The sequence below is a fragment of the Oncorhynchus gorbuscha genome, linkage group LG13 (assembly GCF_021184085.1).
Source record: "Oncorhynchus gorbuscha isolate QuinsamMale2020 ecotype Even-year linkage group LG13, OgorEven_v1.0, whole genome shotgun sequence".
In the NCBI taxonomy this organism is placed as follows: domain Eukaryota; kingdom Metazoa; phylum Chordata; class Actinopteri; order Salmoniformes; family Salmonidae; genus Oncorhynchus; species Oncorhynchus gorbuscha.
In genome coordinates, this window is record NC_060185.1 from 31,518,104 (window position 1) to 31,537,422 (window position 19,319).

At 42.6% G+C, this 19,319-nt stretch overlaps 1 long non-coding RNA gene across 1 annotated transcript in view; it reads right to left on the reverse strand.

The window, feature by feature from the left end:
- The window catches only part of LOC123994261, a 121,090-nt gene that overhangs the window by 15,716 nt on the left and 86,055 nt on the right, over positions 1-19,319 (reverse strand). Inside the window, exon 2 of the long non-coding RNA XR_006831609.1 lies at positions 19,212-19,263. This is a non-coding gene — a long non-coding RNA (uncharacterized LOC123994261). The remainder of the gene's footprint in view (positions 1-19,211; positions 19,264-19,319) is intronic.

Sequence of the window (19,319 nt, forward strand, 5' to 3'; positions counted from 1 at the left end):
GTACTCAAAATGCCCTAACGGAGTGTTAAACGCCGTTTTCCACTCGTCCCCCTCTCTGATGCGCACGAGATGGTAAGCGTTACGAAGGTCCAACTTAGTAAAGCACCTGGCTCCCTGCAGAATCTCGAAGGCTGATGACATAAGGGGAAGCGGATAACGATTCTTAACCGTTATGTCATTCAGCCCTCGATAATCCACGCAGGGGCGCAGAGTACCGTCCTTCTTCTTAACAAAAAAGAACCCCGCCCCGGCCGGAGAAGAAGAAGGCACTATGGTACCGGCGTCAAGAGACACAGACAAATAATCCTCGAGAGCCTTACGTTCGGGAGCCGACAGAGAGTATAGTCTACCTCGAGGAGGAGTGGTCCCCGGAAGGAGATCAATACTACAATCATACGACCGGTGAGGAGGAAGGGAGTTGGCTCGGGACCGACTGAAGACCGTGCGCAGATCATGATATTCCTCCGGCACTCCTGTCAAATCGCCAGGTTCCTCCTGAGAAGTAGGGACAGAAGAAACGGGAGGGATGGCAGACATTAAACACTTCACATGACAAGAAACGTTCCAGGATAGGATAGAATTACTAGACCAATTAATAGAAGGATTATGACATACTAGCCAGGGATGACCCAAAACAACAGGTGTAAACGGTGAACGGAAAATCAAAAAGAAATAGTCTCACTGTGGTTACCAGATACTGTGAGGGTTAAAGGTAGTGTCTCAAATCTGATACTGGGAAGATGACTACCATCTAAGGCGAACATGGGCGTAGGCTTCTCTAACTCTCTGAAAGGAATGTCATGTTTCCGAACCCATGCTTCGTCCATGAAACAACCCTCAGCCCCAGAGTCTATCAAGGCACTACATGTAGCACCCGAACCGGTCCAGCGTAGGTGGACCGACAAAGTAGTACAGGACTTTGATGGAGAGACTTGAGTAGTTGCGCTCACCTGTAGCCCTCCGCTTACAGATGAGCTCTGGCTTTACTGGACATGAATTAACAAAATGTCCAGCAACTCCCGCAATAGAGGCACAGGCGGTTGGTGATCCTCCGTTCCCTCTCCTTATTCGAGATGCGAATCCCTCCCAGCTGCATGGGCTCAGTCTCAAAGCCAGAGGAGGGAGATGGTTGCGATGCGGAGCAGGGAAACACCGTTGATGCGAGCTCTCTTCCACGAGCCCGGTGACGAAGATCTACCCGTCGTTCTATGCGGATGGCGAGAGCAATCAAAGAGTCCACATCTGAAGGAACCTCCCGGGAGAGAATCTCATCCTTAACCACTGCGTGGAGTCCCTCCAGAAAACGAGCGAGCAGCGCCGGCTCGTTCCACTCACTAGAGGCAGCAAGAGTGCGAAACTCAATAGAATAATCCGTTATGGACCGTTCACCTTGGCATAAGGAAGCCAGGGCCCTAGAAGCCTCCCCACCAAAAACTGAACGGTCAAAAACCCGAATCATCTCCTCTTTAAAGTTCTGGAATTTGTTAGAGCAATCAGCCCTTGCCTCCCAGATAGCTGTGCCCCATTCTCGAGCCCGGCCAGTAAGGAGTGAAATGACGTAAGCAACCCGAGCTCTCTCTCTAGAGTATGTGTTGGGTTGGAGAGAGAACACAATCTCACACTGCGTGAGAAAGGAGCGGCACTCAGTGGGCTGCCCGGAGTAGCAAGGTGGGTTATTAACCCTAGGTTCTGGAGGCTCGGCAGGCCAGGAAGTAACAGGTGGCACGAGACGTAGACTCTGGAACTGTCCAGAGAGGTCGGAAACCTGAGCGGCCAGGTTCTCCACGGCATGGCGAGCAGCAGACAATTCCTGCTCGTGTCTGCCGAGCATGGCTCCTTGGATCTCGACGGCAGTGTAACGAGCGTCTGAAGTCGCTGGGTCCATTCCTTGGTCGGTTCCTTCTGGTCGGTTCCTTCTGTCATGCAGGTGAAAGAGGACCCAAAAGCGACTTAACAGAAACAGAGTTTATTTAAGTCCAAACAGGGAATAACAGAAATCCTCTAGTCTGTAGAGGGGAATAACTGGAGAAGCGGCCACAGACTGCAGGTCGCTTCGGGTAGGCGCAGGCCGTAGTAGACAGAGACACCTGCTCACACGCAGCATCTGATGAAGGCAAAAAAACACGACAGGACAGGGCGATACACAATCACAGCAAAAACACGACAGGACAGGGCGAAACGCAATCACAGCATGGTGAATACTAAACAAGGAACCGACGGGACAGGAACGGAACACAAAGGAATAAATAGGGACTCTAATCAGGGGAAAGGATCGGGAACAGGTGTGGGAAGACTAAATGATGATTAGGGGAATAGGAACAGCTGGGAGCAGGAACGGAACGATAGAGAGAAGAGAGAGCGAGAGAGTGAGAGGGGGGAGGGGGAGAGAGAGGGATAGAAAGAGGGAAAGAACCCAATAAGACCAGCAGAGGGAAACGAACAGAATGGGGAGCACAGGGATAAGACATGATAATAAATGACAAACATGACAGAGAGAGTCTGTGTAGGGGCAGCTCTAGTTCACGTCCTAACATCAGCTTGGCAGGAGAGACTCCGTTGGTGGAGTGGTGAGCAGCTCTGAAGTGTAGCAGAGTTTGCGACAAGGACTCAGTGAAGGAGCGATCCTGAGCTAGGTGAGCTCTCAGTCCATTTTTCAGGTTTGATTGTACGCAACCACTAAGAAGCGTTGGTGATGTGGCACATTGTAGAGTTCACTGCAAATGTTCATAGATATGTTCCCATGGACTGGAGGGCCAGGCTAGTGGCTGCAGTGGTGGGCCTGTTTTTCCACTGACAAGACATGGAGCACAGTCACGTACTAGCCCTTTGATATCATGATCTATGACCAGCCACCACAACAGGTCCCGACAACACTGCCTCCGCTTCACAATGCCAAGGTGGCCCTCATGAGTCATGGCCAACAATCATCCTCTTTGGCTGCTTGGTATGATGGTGCAGTTTCCACGAGCCAGGCATGTGTCATTCCAACATGACAGCTCATGTTAAAACCTGGCATATGGTTGGAGTTCCGACGGGAGCTGTGCCAGCCAGACATTGGCTACGTATTCCCACAAGGTCGTGAAGATGGGGTCGTCGGCTGATTCTTGGGTCAGCTCCTTGATCGACACTGTGTCTTGGAGAGGTGAGTGTAGGAGCTGGATGATGTCCTCCTCGGAGTCAACCCAGGCATAGGTGGAGGCTGTGGGAACTTAGCGCAAAAGGAGGTCAGCCACCACATTGCCCCTGCCCGGCGTAAACTGCAACTTAAAATTATACTGCTGGAGGCGGTCTGACCAGCGGTACATGCAGAGGAACTTGGGACCCGACCCGAAGGTAGACATCAAGGCTTGTCTGGTTGTTGGTTGGCGCGCAGGGCGAAAGAACGTCCGTAGAGGTAAATGTGCCACCACTCGCAGGCCCAGATGCATGCTAGCGCCTCCCTCTCTCCAACAGAGTACTTCTGTTCGGTAGGGCTCAATGCGTGAGACAGGAAAGCCACTGGCTTCTCAACATCATCCTAAAGCTGAGAGAGGACGGCTCCCACTGCTGTAGCTGATGCATCACAGGTGACCAGTTGGGCTGGTGAGGTTAATGTGGGCCAAGACAGGTGAAGTGGTCAGCAGTGTCAACAGTTGGGTGTCCAGGCCCAGTACACATCCTTCTTCAACAGCTGACGCAGAGAGGAATTGTAGGTTCTGGGACATGGATGGTTTCCACATTTGACTGCAGTGGCGAGAGCCCTCGGGCTGACACGCGGAACCCTACAAAGTCGATCTCTAGGACGGAGAACAGAACAGTGTGAGGTTGTGTTGACTGAGCGCTGTGAAGGCTGCTTGCAGACGTTCGTCAGACAGCCACTCCAGCGACCCCAGCAAGGATGGTGGATATTATCTTCTGGAAACAGCACTGGGCCGAACTGAAACCAAAAGGCATCCTTGTGTAGTGGAACACCCTGATATAAGTGACGAAGGCTGTCAGGTTCCTACTTAGGGGGGTACGGGAACTTGGAGGTAGCCCTTGCGAAGGTGCAGCTTTGTGAAGACCGTCGACCTGTTGAAGTGAGTGGTCTGTCCCTCCATGGTCGGAAGTGGTTACCAATCAAGTATGACGGCCTTGTTGGCCGCTCTCAGACCCAAGCAGACCCGCAGCTCTCCAGACTCAACAATCCTCAATTTAGTGATGACCAAGTCGGACACCCATGGGGAGGTGTCCACCGGCTCGATGAATCCATCCTCCAGTTGCTTCTGTAGATCCTTAGTGACTTCTTTGCGTAAAGCCAGTGGAATACGGCATAGAGGTTGAATGACTGGAGTCACCGTATGGTCGAGGAGGGGTTATGTGTGAATGCTGTCAGGGCACCGTCTCCATTGAAAGTGGGCCATTGCTCTTGCCATGGGGAGGTGGCGTGCAGGATTATTGAGCAGGTCTAGACCTAAGATATTAGTGCCCAGCCGTGTGATGTGGAAGGGGAACTGAGTGAGGGACTTGTTGGCATACTGCTCAGGTGAGTGTATAAAGCCAACGACATCATTCATTGAGCGTCCATATCCATACAGGCTAAGGCTGGGTGGCTGGAGGAGCAGGTGGGACAAGAACTGCTCGTGGGTAGCCATGTTGAGGAGCGGCCCCTTCGCTCCTGTGTCTAGCATGAGAGGAATTCAGGAGTCACCTAGGTATACAGCACAGGTGGAAAACCCAGCTGGGTTTGAGCCAACAGTGTGATGACAGCAGGGGGTGTGTCTATGGGGCGTGAGTGTTGGTGCACGGGTGCCTGGGCTTGAGCTGACCTACACCACTTTGCAAAATGGTTTGTTTTCTGACATTATCTACATGTCTGTCCATGAGCGAGGCAGTCAGGGACACATGAATTGTGTCCACAGGAACCACAGTTGGCACCTGGGTTCTCGTCAACTGCACTGAGGCACTCTCACTCACTGTCTGAGTGACAGCTGCAGTCTGAGCACTGAGACTGCTGCACAGCTTGAACAGCACTGGAAGCATGTGTCTATGCCTCAGAGATCTTAGTTGCACAGTGAGCTACTGATTCCACTTGGGAAACTATGGCTACAGATTTTTACTAAAGTCCGATCATCTTCAAGAAGAAGCCTCTTCCACATGAGTGAGCTTGAGATTCTTTCAATTAACTGGTCTCTGATCATTTCATCTCTGAGATAACCAAACTGACATGACTGCGCCAGCCCTTTAAGATCATTGATGTGCTGTGTCACTGACTCACCCACGTGCTGTGCATGCTGCCAAAAATGCAGCTTCTTCAGAAGTTTCTTTGCAAAATCTCCATCTAAAAGTTTAACAGTTGCATCATTTGTGTGCGCTTCCCAGAGTGTTTGGAAGATGCGCAGGCCCTCTGCGCCGAGACAGTGGAGAAGAAGGTCCCTTTTCCTCTCAGGGCAGACCACATCCAGTACAGTAGCTAGCATGTACATCTCAAATGACAACTTCAATCTGTCCCATAGGATTGTTGGTTCGCCCGAGTGAAGATATTGAGATATTGTAGAACTACTTTCAGTTATCCTCGTTCACCAAATGTTATGTAAAAAAAACTTGTTCTCAATTGAAGCTAACATTTATCTCAACGAGTAGCATCTCAAAAATACAACGGAAATAGGACCACCAAATCACCTAGTAATTTCCAATAAAAAACATAAACAAAATAGTGTCCAATCAATAATACGAATCGTGGATGCTATACTAGACAATCAGTGATGAACACAACACAACAATAACCAAGATCAATGGGTTAAAATTAGTAAGCCCATTTGACAGTATCCAAGCTGAATTCTCTTGGCATGCTTAACATCGATATTGGAGAACCGCGAGTCCCACGCCATCAAGCTGCTACAATGCATTCATAAAGAGTCTCAATGAACCAGTGTGTGTACACTGGAATAGCCTGACTGTAACCAGAAATATAAGCATATCATTCCTGAGTTCCTCACACTTCACTGGCTTCCTGGAGAGTAGGCTACAGGGCTTATATGATGGTGAGCTGAGCTTATTCCCCAGCTTTTTCCCTCAATACCAGTACCTCACAAATTTGATCCTTCCTCACAGTCCAACACAAGTACTCCATTCCACTCAGAAGTTGCAGGCATTCTCGTTCTACTTTTGAGTGCAACAGTAGTCCCCCGTTGGACCTTCCTATTATGAAACAATCTAAGTGAGTTTGGCAGTGGGTCAGAGGTTATTGTTGTTTACCACACAGCTTAACATGGGTACTGTGGAGGAACAACAGCTGGGGATGGTGCAGTAAACCACAGAGAGTTTGTGACTTACAATAACAGCATTAATATGATTAATTGAAGTCAACATGCTTGGTTCCTGAAGCCTTTAACACTCAAAGCCTGCCATGCATATCTGACGAAAGGTCCGCGCCCTCCAATTTATTTGTTGAAAGGGGAAGACACGAGGTAACATCAGTACAGAGGGAATTGAATAAACCTGCTATCCAGATGCTTTAGTCTGGTTCTACTCTACAAGCAGACTGTTTCAGAGTGAGGTGCACATCTGAACGTGGCCACGGGTGCATGGCTAATTACCAATAAAGGAATCCTGCTCATATTACCATGACAACTTTTAGCAGAAAACTGTTTTGGTTGTTAATATACACTAGATGACTTACAGGGGCTCTGTGTTGATGCCACCGTGCCACATTCTTGGCACTCCCCCACCACTTTAAAACATTTTTGGGAAGCTATAGAAAAATGCATGTCTACATTCGTTTCTGCCAAACATGTATTATATTACAGACACCTTAATGCATACTTTTAAATTATATAATGTGAGCTAAACATAAACATTTGAAATTCAAAAATATATAGTTTACTACTGTTACTGTCCCCACTACAACCAACAAATACTTAAATACTGTACATGTCATTTTGTCCTTGTAATATTTAATTGAAAGACTGTAGAACTCCATTCATTCCTATGGAGGAATGTTCCTACTGGGTAGTGCCAATATGGCCGACCGGTGGCCTCAAAGCCTCTCAATACATAGCATCAGCAATCCAGAGTTTATATACAGTGCCTTCAGAAAGTAGTCATACCCCTTGATTTATGCCACATTTTTTTGTGTTGCAGCCTGAATTCAAAATGGATTAAATATATTTTTTTCTCACCCTTCTACACACGATACCCCATAATGAATATGTTTTAAAAATGAAATACAGAAATATCTAATTGACGTAAGTATTCACACCCCTGAGTTGTGCACACTGTTAGAATCCCCTTTGGCAGCGATTACAGCTGTGAGTCTTTCTCGGTAACTCTTGCCATACATTTTCAAGACAATTTAAGTCAAAACCTTAAGTAAGCCATTCAGTGTCGTCTTGGTATGTAAATTCCACTTTCACATTATGGGGTAGGCCAGTGACACAACAGCTCAATTTAATCCATTTTAAATTCAGGCTATAAAACAACGAAATGTGGAAAAAGTGAAGGGGTGTGAATACTTTCTGAAGGCACCGTACATTATTGGTGCCTACATATGTAGGATCTTAATTTGATCACTCTTTTGTTGCTGAGAATTTTCCTGCAGAGCAGGATATACAAACGTGTAGTGTGTTCAAGGTTTAAAAAGGCTTCTAACATTTGTAATTTAATTATAAAATCTAAAATGTCAGTCTCCACATAATACTTCACATTTGCTTTTGCTGCCGGTTTATCTTCCTACTGTAGAAAACTGGCTCAAATTAAGATCCTACATCTGTAGGTATTTCATATGAGGAGGGATCGGACACATTTTCAGATTGGATGCTCTCTGTTAAACACAATTTGCATTCCAGATTTTGATGGTTTTTTTTGAAAGATTTCTCTTTAAATGTATTTCAATGATGTATCAGCAATTAACAATAATGCTGCTGAATGCTTGCCCCGTGGGGAAATGTGTGTGAAACACTGGGCTCCTTCCTCACCTTTGTCTTTTGGAAAAGGATTTCAGCAGTCAGAGTCACAGTAACAAAGTGATTAGAGCCATTATCGATCCATGTCTTTGGGTATCTTCTCTGTTCAAAGTGAATGGACTACGCCTCAATTTGTTTCTTTAGCTCTCCTGATGACTGCATATTTTCCTAAAGCTATTCAACGACAAACAGGATTTAAGAACTGCTCAGCGGCCGTCAGTCGAGCATAGAATGGGGTACAGGCTGTCAACATCAAGGAACTTATTTTCCTGCATATGACTCAGGCACAAATCTATTACGCCTGTAATCATACGATCATATTTTCTGAAAGTGATCTAGTGCTTGTGGCAATCTGACAGCCTTTAGTGATTTCACAATACAGGCCTTGCCAGATGGAGAGGAAGGCATTTCACAAAAGCAATCGTGTGCTACATAAAAAAAGAGTTCCTTGAATATTTGTGCACCACAATCAGTAGTTAGTATCACATCATGGATTGAATGCACTGTGTAAATATGATAGACTATCATAGGCAGGTACAGTAATTGTAGTAAGTGTAAGGGCTGTGGGTGATTAAATTTGAACATTAAATGGAGGCGGCTACCAGCTTGCTAACAAATACCCAAATATATGTCACGCCTTGTCTCTTCACAAGTTCTCCTGCGGTGCTTTATTAGATGTCTTGGAAGGCTACGTTAAAGTTTCACAATGTCAATAAACATGCACATGCAGGGCTTGTTTGAACGCTTTTATTCAGCAAGACAAGGAGGTGTGTGCCCTTTCCCCAAAAAGATAAACCCTTGGGAAGGTTACATCTTCATCTTGGACTTGACCCTGGCTAGCCAGCAGCACAATGCTTTCATGATCACAGGCAGACTTGTGTGCAGTCTGAAGAATATGTTTCCTTCATGGGGTAGACTGAGTAACTTACGTTATTATGATATATGAACACTCCATCCTATGCCCCTTGAATCCTCATTCTCATGCTCGCACCGTAGCACCATCTGAGACAACACTTCACTTTGTTATTTACATATTGCAGTAATAATCCTCAATATTCTTTCCCTCATTCACATTTGCTTTTAGGGCTACATGAAGCATACCCGATATAGGCAGAGTAGTGTAAAGTATAAATTAAACATTCTCAGTGGCCACATACATTTTGCTGCCATTTTAAGTCAGCCAGAACATAGAGGAATAAAGCAGAAGGAATGTGTCCAGCCAGACTGAAGCAAGTGACTATAAATGGGCAGCCATCAGAGAGGTCCTGAATAATTGATAGTTCCTCTTGTTTTGCAGCACAATGAGGAGGCTTTATGTCCTACACAGAGACCAGGGTGTTGATTATGCTGTTTCAGCGTGTCATGTTTATACTCCTCATTTGCATATGCATTACATTTACTTTATTTTATTTCTGAATTTTTCTGGCATGAGTTTATAATTAATGCATATGTTACTGATTCTTGAGTAATTACAGTATCAACATGGCAGGTGTCAGAATCCACCAGATATGTCTGGAAACTCTTCACACAACTTCTCTATCTCAGGAGAGACAACTTCTCAATCTCAGGAGAGCCAACTTCTCTATCTCAGGAGAGCCAACTTCTCTATCTCAGGAGAGACAACTTCTCTATCTCAGGAGAGACAACTTCTCAATCTCAGGAGAGCCAACTTCTCTATCTCAGGAGAGCCAACTTCTCTATCTCAGGAGAGACAACTTCTCTATCTCAGGAGAGCCAACTTCTCTATCTCAGGAGAGACAACTTCTCAATCTCAGGAGAGCCAACTTCTCTATCTCAGGAGAGCCAACTTCTCTATCTCAGGAGAGCCAACTTCTCTATCTCAGGAGAGACAACTTCTCAATCTCAGGAGAGCCAATTTCTCTATCTCAGGAGAGCCAACTTCTCTATCTCAGGAGAGACAACTTCTCAATCTCAGGAGAGCCAATTTCTCTATCTCAGGAGAGCCCACTTCTCTATCTCAGGAGAGCCAACTGCTCTGTCTCAGGAGAGCCAACCACTCTGTCTCAGGAGAGCCAACCACTCCGTCTCAGGAGAGCCAACCACTCTGTCTCAGGAGAGCCAACCGCTCTGTCTCAGGAGAGCCAACTGCTCTGTCTTAGGAGATCCAACAACACGGTATTCTAAGCCTTTCTGCTGAAATATGCTCTGCCAAGGTTAATACATTTTAGCGATTCAAATTTTCAAAACAACAGATAAATAAGATGGGGAATATTTTAGTTTAGCATAATCACTAGGGTATGTTTCTTCTGTGGAGGCAGCCATTTCCTTTCTATTATTTTGTATCTGTCAGCAGCACCATGCTTGTTTAGCTACCACTGATCTGGTGTGTCTAACCCCGAGCTCTGGAACATTGACAGTAGCTACAACGCCTACCAAGCACATTACCCAGCTGCTCACCTGCACTGCACCCAAATCCAGGGAGAGCATTGAACAACAAACTGTGATGATACAGGAACCCAAGACAGGGATAGAAAAGTCCTCCCCTGTGCAGCTCTTAATATTGTGTCATTTTTTCATTATTTCCTTCCTGGTCCCTTGTGCAAATTAATCTATTTAAATGAGGCTATTGATTTAATTAGTAATTTGTCTGTTTTCACCAGACAATCTACTAAGCCATTGGTGGCCCTGTTTAAGGTGTACAGATATCAAATCCAAGAGGACGTGGCTTCTTTTATGTTACGCATAATTATAAACAGCCCTGGTAAATGACATGTTCATTCTTCAACCAACGCAACCGCATATTAGACACACATTACAGTCAATGTCACGCCCTGACCGTAGAGATCTTTTTATTCTCTACGTTTGGTTGGTCAGGGTGTGACTCGGGTGGGAAACTCTATGTTCTGTGTTTCTATGTTTTGGCCGGGTATGGTTCTCAATCAGGGACAGCAGGTCTATCGTTGTCTCTGATTGGGAATCATACTTAGGCAGCCTTTTTTCCTTTTGTATTTTGTGGGTAGTTGTCTTTGTTATATGGGCCTGTATAGACCTGGTAAGCTTCACATTCGTTTTTGTTGTTTCTTGTTTTGTTGGCGACATTTATAATTTAAAAAAATGTACACTCGCTGCACCTTGATCCGGTCATTTTCAAGTCGACGTTCGTGACAGTCATTTACTGCAAGCAGCCATTGAGCCTTACAAACCTTAATAAATTGGACACATCCTTGTTTATGTCCATATCATTGTCTATGGAAACACATGGCTCCAAAATAAAGCTTAAAATTACAGGGTAGTTTCACTGACAAACGAAGGTACGATGGAATCCTGGGTCCATTACAGAATGCAAGGCATAGAAACAGTATTTACCATACATTATAATGTAATCACCACACTAATGCACCATAATGGGGCATAAATATGGAGGGTCAGTCAAGTACACATGCAATACACCAGCTGCAGTCATTCTCCCTGTGATGTAAAAGCATACGCCTAGACTTAGTACAGTGAACTAATCAATCATTGACAAATAGGTTTGTTGTTTGTTGTTTGATTCTCTTGCTCTTTATGACTTTTTGGAATGTACTGTATTTAAATTGTACTGTATTCACTTTCCTTTTGTATTGGACAGAGTATCTCTGACTGAGTGCCTAATCCCAGTCACATTAATGAGGACAAACAAGGTTTATCACTCCAGGAGGTTGTCAACTCGGGAGTTGTAGGCATGGACTAAGGTACTGACACATGAAAAATGAGTGAAACAAGTGCTCTGTAACATCAGTGTTTACTAAATTATGGTTATTGTGATGGAATACCCCTTTCAGAAAAGCAAAACGAAAAATGTTAACATTGATTCACTATGCTAAATTGACCTTAACACTGACTATTAACTTTCACCGTGTCCGGTCTATGTGTTTGGAAATGATTCTATTGAAAACAATTCCCTGGTACAGTCACAGTACAAAGAGGTATGGCTCAGCCAAAGACTTGTAAAAAACAGGAATATTCTAGTAAGGTTTTCCTATTATGTTTTGTTGGTAAAAATGGTTAGAACAATGCAACTGTATGCCCAAATAATCTACAAATAAACACACTTAATAAGATATCCCTGTTAATGAAAGTGGTCTGTTATTACGACTCTTCTTAGCAAACTGCTCTACCAATTGCTTCCCTAGTGTGTTTGAGACATGCATGCCATTGAGATAATGAGGACTATTTCATGAATCCATACTGAGGTAGGGGCCTAGACATTCCCCAAAATGGTCTCCATTGTGTGAGTAATCGGGGTGTTGTTTGACATCTATATTGTTTATAGCCTACACACCCTTGTTTAATTACAGTGTAAGAAAATAAGATAATTGTTGAAGCCTTCAACTGGTGACAACTGAACTGTTGTCATCAAAAGATGTGAAAACAGACATTTACATGGACAAAAGCTATTCAATTTTTGTGTAATGATGCCCCTATACTAAAAGAAACATAATTCCTAACTATAAGCGCTACCCCTGTCAATTCCCTCTAACCCTCCATCGATCTCAGGCAGACAGGCACTACAGGAACAAATTGTGTCACTTCCGTCACACCGCAACCCAATCTAACACAGGAAATGAAACTCCAGTATTCGTGTTATGCTTCCATCTCCGTATTTTACACCGATTTACTAAGTGATTACAAAGACGTTGTCAGTATTTGGGCCGTTCAACTAAATGAATGCCTTTTCGTCCCTTTGATATTTTAAATAGAAATTGTCCACCAATATTGATTTTTAAAAGTGTGTTATATCAAATGAAGTGCCCTTTAATATAGTCCACATGGAGGAATGAATGAAGGCCTGCTAAAGTGCCCAAATTCTGCCTTTTGACATGTCCCTCTGTCAACCCCGTGTCACTTCTAGGAAAATTTTAACCCACTTAATAAAAAAATGTCACTATCATTGTAAAGCCCAAGTTATTTTGTTGCTTTGACAAAGTATTTTCTGAAGATGATTATCTATTTAATGTGATTAGTGATTTATTTATGTCTGTCCCTCATTTTAAGGTCAACCCTGTTACGTACACTGAACTCTCGTTTTAATATGGTTTTAATATGAAACTATTCCTCTTTTTTAAATTCAAAAGAAACTTTGAACATCTAATAGTTAAATCATAGAGTAAAAGCAGGTGAGCTGGTTCTACTCTTCTTGTCAATTTTCTGGTGTTTTTGTGGTGGAAAACTGAGCAGGTTGAGCATAACACGTCACTAATTGGTGGAACGGCCCATTTACATGCCAGCAGAAAGTATTTATACCCTTTGACTTTTTTCCACATTTTGTTGCTATGAAGCCTAAATTTGAAATGGATTAAATTTCGATTTTATGTCACTGGCCTCCACACAATACCCCATAATATCAAAGTGTAATTATGTTTTTATAAATGTTACTAATGAATAACAAATGAAAAGCTGAAATGTATACATGTAAAAGTATTCAACCGATTTGTGAGCCTAAATTTGTTAAACAAGTCACATAAGTTGCATGGACTCACTTTGTGTGCAATAATAGTGTTTAACCTGCTTTTTGAATGACTACCTCATCTCTGTACTTCACAAATCCAATTATCTGTAAGGCCAATGGTGACTTTGAAACAGTTACAGAGTTGAATGGCTGTGACAGGAGAAAACTGAGGATGGATCAACATTTTAGTTACTCCACCATACTAACCTAAATGACTGTCAAGTGTCAGTTGTGCAGAGGTGAGGACGGAGTCAGGCGCAGGACACAGAACTGAGGAAATTAACATGCTTTACTCTGAAAAATAAACAGCCAATAAATCCACGCAGGGATAACAAACTCTAACACAAAATACTAACACAAAACCAGGAACAATCACACACAAAACATAATGAGAACCAGAGGGTTAAATAGGGAAATAATAATAACGTAATGGGAACCAAGTGTGTACAATCAAGACATGACAAATGGAAACAGAAACGTGGATCAGTGGCAGCTAGAAAGCCGGTGACGATGACCGCCGAATGCCACCCGAACAAGGAGAGGCACCATCTTCGGCGGAAGTCGTGACAATGATAGTGAAAAGAAGGAAACCTGTACTGAATAAAATATTGCAAAACATGCATCCTTTTTTGCAATAAGGCACTAAAGTAAAACTGCAAAAAATGTGGCAAAGAAATGAACTTGATGTCCTAAGTACAAAGTGTTCTGTTTGTGGCAAGTCCAGCACAACATATCACTGAGTACAACTCTTCATATTTTCAAGTATGGTGGTGGCTGCATCATGTTATGCTGGTCACCCGCAAGGACTAGGGAGTTTTTTGTTGTTGATTAAAAACAAACGGAATAGAGATAAGCACAGGAAAAGTCCTGGAGGAAAACTTGGTTCAGTCTGCTTTCCAACAGACATTAGGAGACAAATTCACCTTTCAGCAAGACAATAAAACACAAAGCCAAATATACACTAGAGTTGCTTACCAAGACGACATTGAATGTTCGTGAGTGGCCTAGTTACAGTTTTAACTTAAAATCTATGGCAAGACTTGAAAATGGCTGTCTATAAATGATACGAAAGGTTGCTAGATTGAATCCCCCGAGCAGACAAGGTAAAAATCTGGCGTCTGCCCCTGAAAAGGCAGTTATCCCACTGTTCCTAGGCTGTCATTGTAAATAAGAATTTGTTCTTAACTGACTTGCCTAATTAAATAAAGGTTAAATACATTTAAAAAATCCAGGTGTGCAAAGCTTTTAGAGATTTACCCAGAAAGACTCACAGCTGTAATCGCTGCCAAAGGTGATTCTAACATGTATTGACTCAGGAGTGTGCATAGTTATGTAGATGAGATATATATATATTTTTTATTTCTAAAAACATGTTTTCACTTTGTCATTATGGGGTATTATGTGTAGATGGGTGGATATATATATATATATATATATATATATATATATATATATATATATATATATATATATATATATATATATATATATATATATATATATATATGTGTGTGTTTTTAATCCATTTTGAATTCAGGCTGTACCACAACAACATGTGGAACAAGCCAATAGGTATGAATAATTTCTGAAGGCACTGAATCAAATGTTTACATTATGTTGCCTGAGGTTGATAAGTTATTAGCAAATGTTAATGCCTTGGTTGTATGGTCGACATTTTTGTCTTTGCCCAATAGCGACCCTTCGATAGCAATCAATATAAATGCATGCCTTACATTTAAGACGATACAATCTGCTCTCAATAAACTGCATGCAGTATGCAAGAGTAGTCTAAGGGCTGTCTTTGGATGCAGCTCATAGAAAATCCATAATAAGAGCTATCTGCCGACAGTTGTCAACATGATAACTGGAACCAACCTGTCTGTATCATGTGCTGCTATTGCTTATTCCCCACAGCACACCATAATGCTGCTAGATTCACAGTGGCAGAGATATATGAGCAAAGCAAATATGACGACCAGACTACAGAAGAAGATGAATCAAAAAGCTAATTCTATTAGCTTTGCCTAGCAGCCTCTGCTAGGGTGTTGGTGCTTAAACAAGACTGCTTTTAGTGTGGCTGCAAATGAGAATAGCATCACAGTCATCTGTAAAACCTAATAATTGGGTACCAGAGGTGTCAGTCTCATTTCCTACACTCAATTCATCACCAAAAGAAACCATAATCCCTTTCTCAAAAAAACTGAGGATAAGGTCATCTCTTTTTAAATGACCGGCTTATCTACTTTCCTGCTTATCTTAATAAAATCGCACACCAGAAGCTCCGGGTTGTCACTTTCTAAAAGCTAATTCAATGAAAAGATACCCTAGAGTTCACCCCTGCTTCACAGAGCATTACTAGCTGGCATATGGTACCATTTTCACCCATTTATTTGTCAATTTGCTGCTCATTGAAAAACCACCAGCGGTTTCTACATATTCATTTAATATAGATCATGTCTGGTACACTGTCTGTTTCATTACTCTTTGTTGTGCAGGTTCTGTGAGAGTATTATGGGATGGAGTGAGGTATTCATTTTCTACTTATATCAGGATAAAATAAGCATACTCTAAAATGAGCTGACATTCACTTTCTCTGTTCCTATGGAATATTGAAATCAGCTGTGCAGGCTTTAAATAACAAGTGTCTGGGGGCTAAACCACATTCAAAGTATGAGTTTTCAGATGATGAAGTTGATGTCAACTGCAGCCAAAATCCCAATTTCTGAGAAGACTAGGGTCGATATTTCCCTCTTTAATATGGTGCAAAACTCACAAATCTTCAACAATATGTATTTCTAGGCTATTTTCCATGAATAGAACAGGCTACGGCTATTTCATAGGAAGAAATTATGTAATCTCACTTACCGGTACATATAAACCAGCTTGTGCATTTTCCCAAAGTATTTTATGTCATTTCAGCTCAATTTAAAACTGGGACCTTCCAGTCTAGACTGGTCAAGTGCATAAACATTACCACAAAAACTTTTAAATTAAACACATTTGTTTTGTGTCTGAATTGTTTCCCAAGTTCCTTATCTTGTCAACAACATAATGTCACTGTCCTTAGTATCACCCACAGCATGTTAAGGTTGGTTTCACTGTCAGTCTGTTAATTGTTCTGTCAATCTCTGAAGGTTTCAGCAGGGAAAGCAATTGTCCTCTGTGCCTAATTAGTGTAATCGTTAGGAACTGACAAACTTACCTCAACACCACTAAGCAAATGCACAATCTGAGGTATGCATTTTTTATTGTAAAAGAATGTCTTCTGTAATACAACTGAGTGTTATGTAACAATTTGATATCATAGTTTCATTTCGGGATTTGAAGTAATTATATGTAAAGTGCAACTTCTGCCAACCCAGAAGGAAGGTATGTGTTAGTCCATGAGCAGAATTCAAAGCCCTAACCTTGGCAAACCGAATATATAGTCTGGCCTGGCTTATTAAGATGTGTTGTACAGTCTGTCTTTGTTCTTCTTGTAAAGATCTGGAAAGCTTTTACAGTACAGATTCACAGAAAATATCTACATAACAAACATAGGAATTTAACTCAACAGTAGAATCAATAACATAGTATCCTCGCCACCCTTGCTTCGGTAAAAAGCTGAGGGATAGGGCTGGAGAAATGGAACCACTCAAATTCATAGACCATCCATGATATAAAAAGTATAGCTTTAGCATGTTTTGAGGCTATATAGTGTTTGTTTACATTTACTTATTTGACAAACATTAGAGTAAAACCAGCTTATATCTTGAGTTCTGATGGGGTATGACCATTAAACAAAGCTCATGAGCCATTTATATTAAGTCCAGAAATGGGTGTAGCAACTGCTGATTGCCCCTTTAACTGAAATGATTTCTATAAATGATTCTTGAGGAGGTTAGGCCACATGCTTAAGAATTATGAAGAAATTGCCAGCGATATGAAGCTACTCTAAGCTTTCGCATTCTAAAATAAAATAGACTACAACTGATGCCCATACAGTAGGCTACATTGGGAAACTCATTTACCGAAGGCATATCAGGGCATAATACTTTCCGCTCTCATAATGACTTTTGTTTTAAGGCCTAGAAGTGTTGACACACAATTACTTTTCCTATGGCTCTGCATGACATTGAGGAAGCTGTGAGCAAAAGCAACAAAAAACAGAGGAAAAGTTTAACACTTAGGCTCAGCTAAAAGACTCAGGCCTCTGTGGACAAAAGTGTACAGCATCTTGCAAACATAGAAACAATTTCGCAAATCTAGTCTCAGTACAAAGCTTGCATATTTTATCCCACCAAAGCATTTGTAAATACATCTGTCTTGTAAGTAGTAAAACAGTCTTCCCTTTCAGATTAGATTTTTAAGGTGACATCAGTGGCAACCCATCATTCAGGGCAGGTGGGCAAATCCACCTGTTTAGTTGTTTAGTTGTTTCATGCTTTGCATGTTATTTTGGAATTAACACGTGTCACATTTCAGTTTGCAAACAAAATAAATAAATCATTGTGTTAATAAAGCCGCAAACAAACGTGGTCTCTTTTTTTCCTTTCTTGAGTAAGGCAGCTCCAAAATATAGGTGTTTCAGCCTAGCTCAGTGCTTGTTTGTGGTGGTGGGGCAGCCAGCGGAAAATACGGAGCGTAGGGGTTGGTAATGTCCTCTACTTGTGCTGTGATTGGCTCAGTGTTCTGTCACTCATGGGAACACTACATCACCGCAAAACTTACGGGTAGAGCTAGAAAATTCAAGCCCCTTGGGTGATGCCGTATAGTTACATTAGATGTGCCCATCAAGAAGGATTTTTTAACAGTTTGTGGGCACCGTTTGTCACCGTTATGCATTTTAATGTATTGTTTAGTGCTGTGTTGTGTAGTGGCTTTGCTGGCATGCATCTAAACATATTTTTTTGAGTTTGCCCCACAAAGATTGAAATGCTAAAATCCCCACTGGGTGTCACGGACACACTTTAAAGAAGCAGGAAATGTAACTCAGAGAGCATTGTGGGTGAGGAGCTCATCACTAATCCTCTTTTGAAATGATTGCCTGTCTTTTCTTCATCTACCTGCAATCAATAACCTAAAGCCTGGCTGTCTTAGAACACAGAGTACACAAGAGCAACATATTACTGATATGTCATGGATGGCAGACCCTTATAAAACATCGCTCTCAGCTGTTCCGGGACTGGATTAATGCTGGAGAGAGGTTCCCCCTTGCCCTATCCCAGTTATTACCAACTATAAATTCCTGAGAGGAATATCAGTGCTTTCCTCTGTTCATAAGTTCATCAGAACCAGCTATTGTATGTATTCTGGAGCCATATTCACAGCAGCCCAGGGTGGTTGTGCTGTTCATCAGAGGGGCTGTTTTCCCTATTGAGATAAGAAATTAAATCTGCAGGAGCAGAGGATGCTGGGTTTGCTGCAGGGTGGCGAGGCAGCAACTCTGATAATGGAGCCGACTCCCATTGCGCAGGCTGGGAGGCAACGGCCGTGGCGCAAGCCCAACCCTGCCTATGTGAAAGGATAAAAAACCCAGTCGTGGTGAAATAGCTGCACTGAAACGGGACGGGAACGTTGCTGTATGGAACAGAGTTGTGTAGCTCTCTCCTTCTGTGTGTGTATGTGTGTGCGTGAGTACTGGTGTGTCTGTTAAAGAAATATATTATTTGAATAGCTTTTAGAAACCGTTAGTGGGAATAAGGACATTCCATTATCCTGTTTTCTTTAGTTATTATTATCCTGTTTTCTTTCGTATATCTTCATTCTCAATGCAATGTCTCGCCCCTTCCCCCCAGGTTAGCCTGAACTGCATACAGTATGTAAATAAATTGGCTTCAATTTTTAAAGGTGGCACTCACCAGTATTTGTAGTCTTCTCAATTGCCTCTCTCAATGATGACTTCAAAGCAGGCTGCAGAGAAAACAAACAGTCACACTTTAATGTGCTGGCACAAATAACATTTGGAG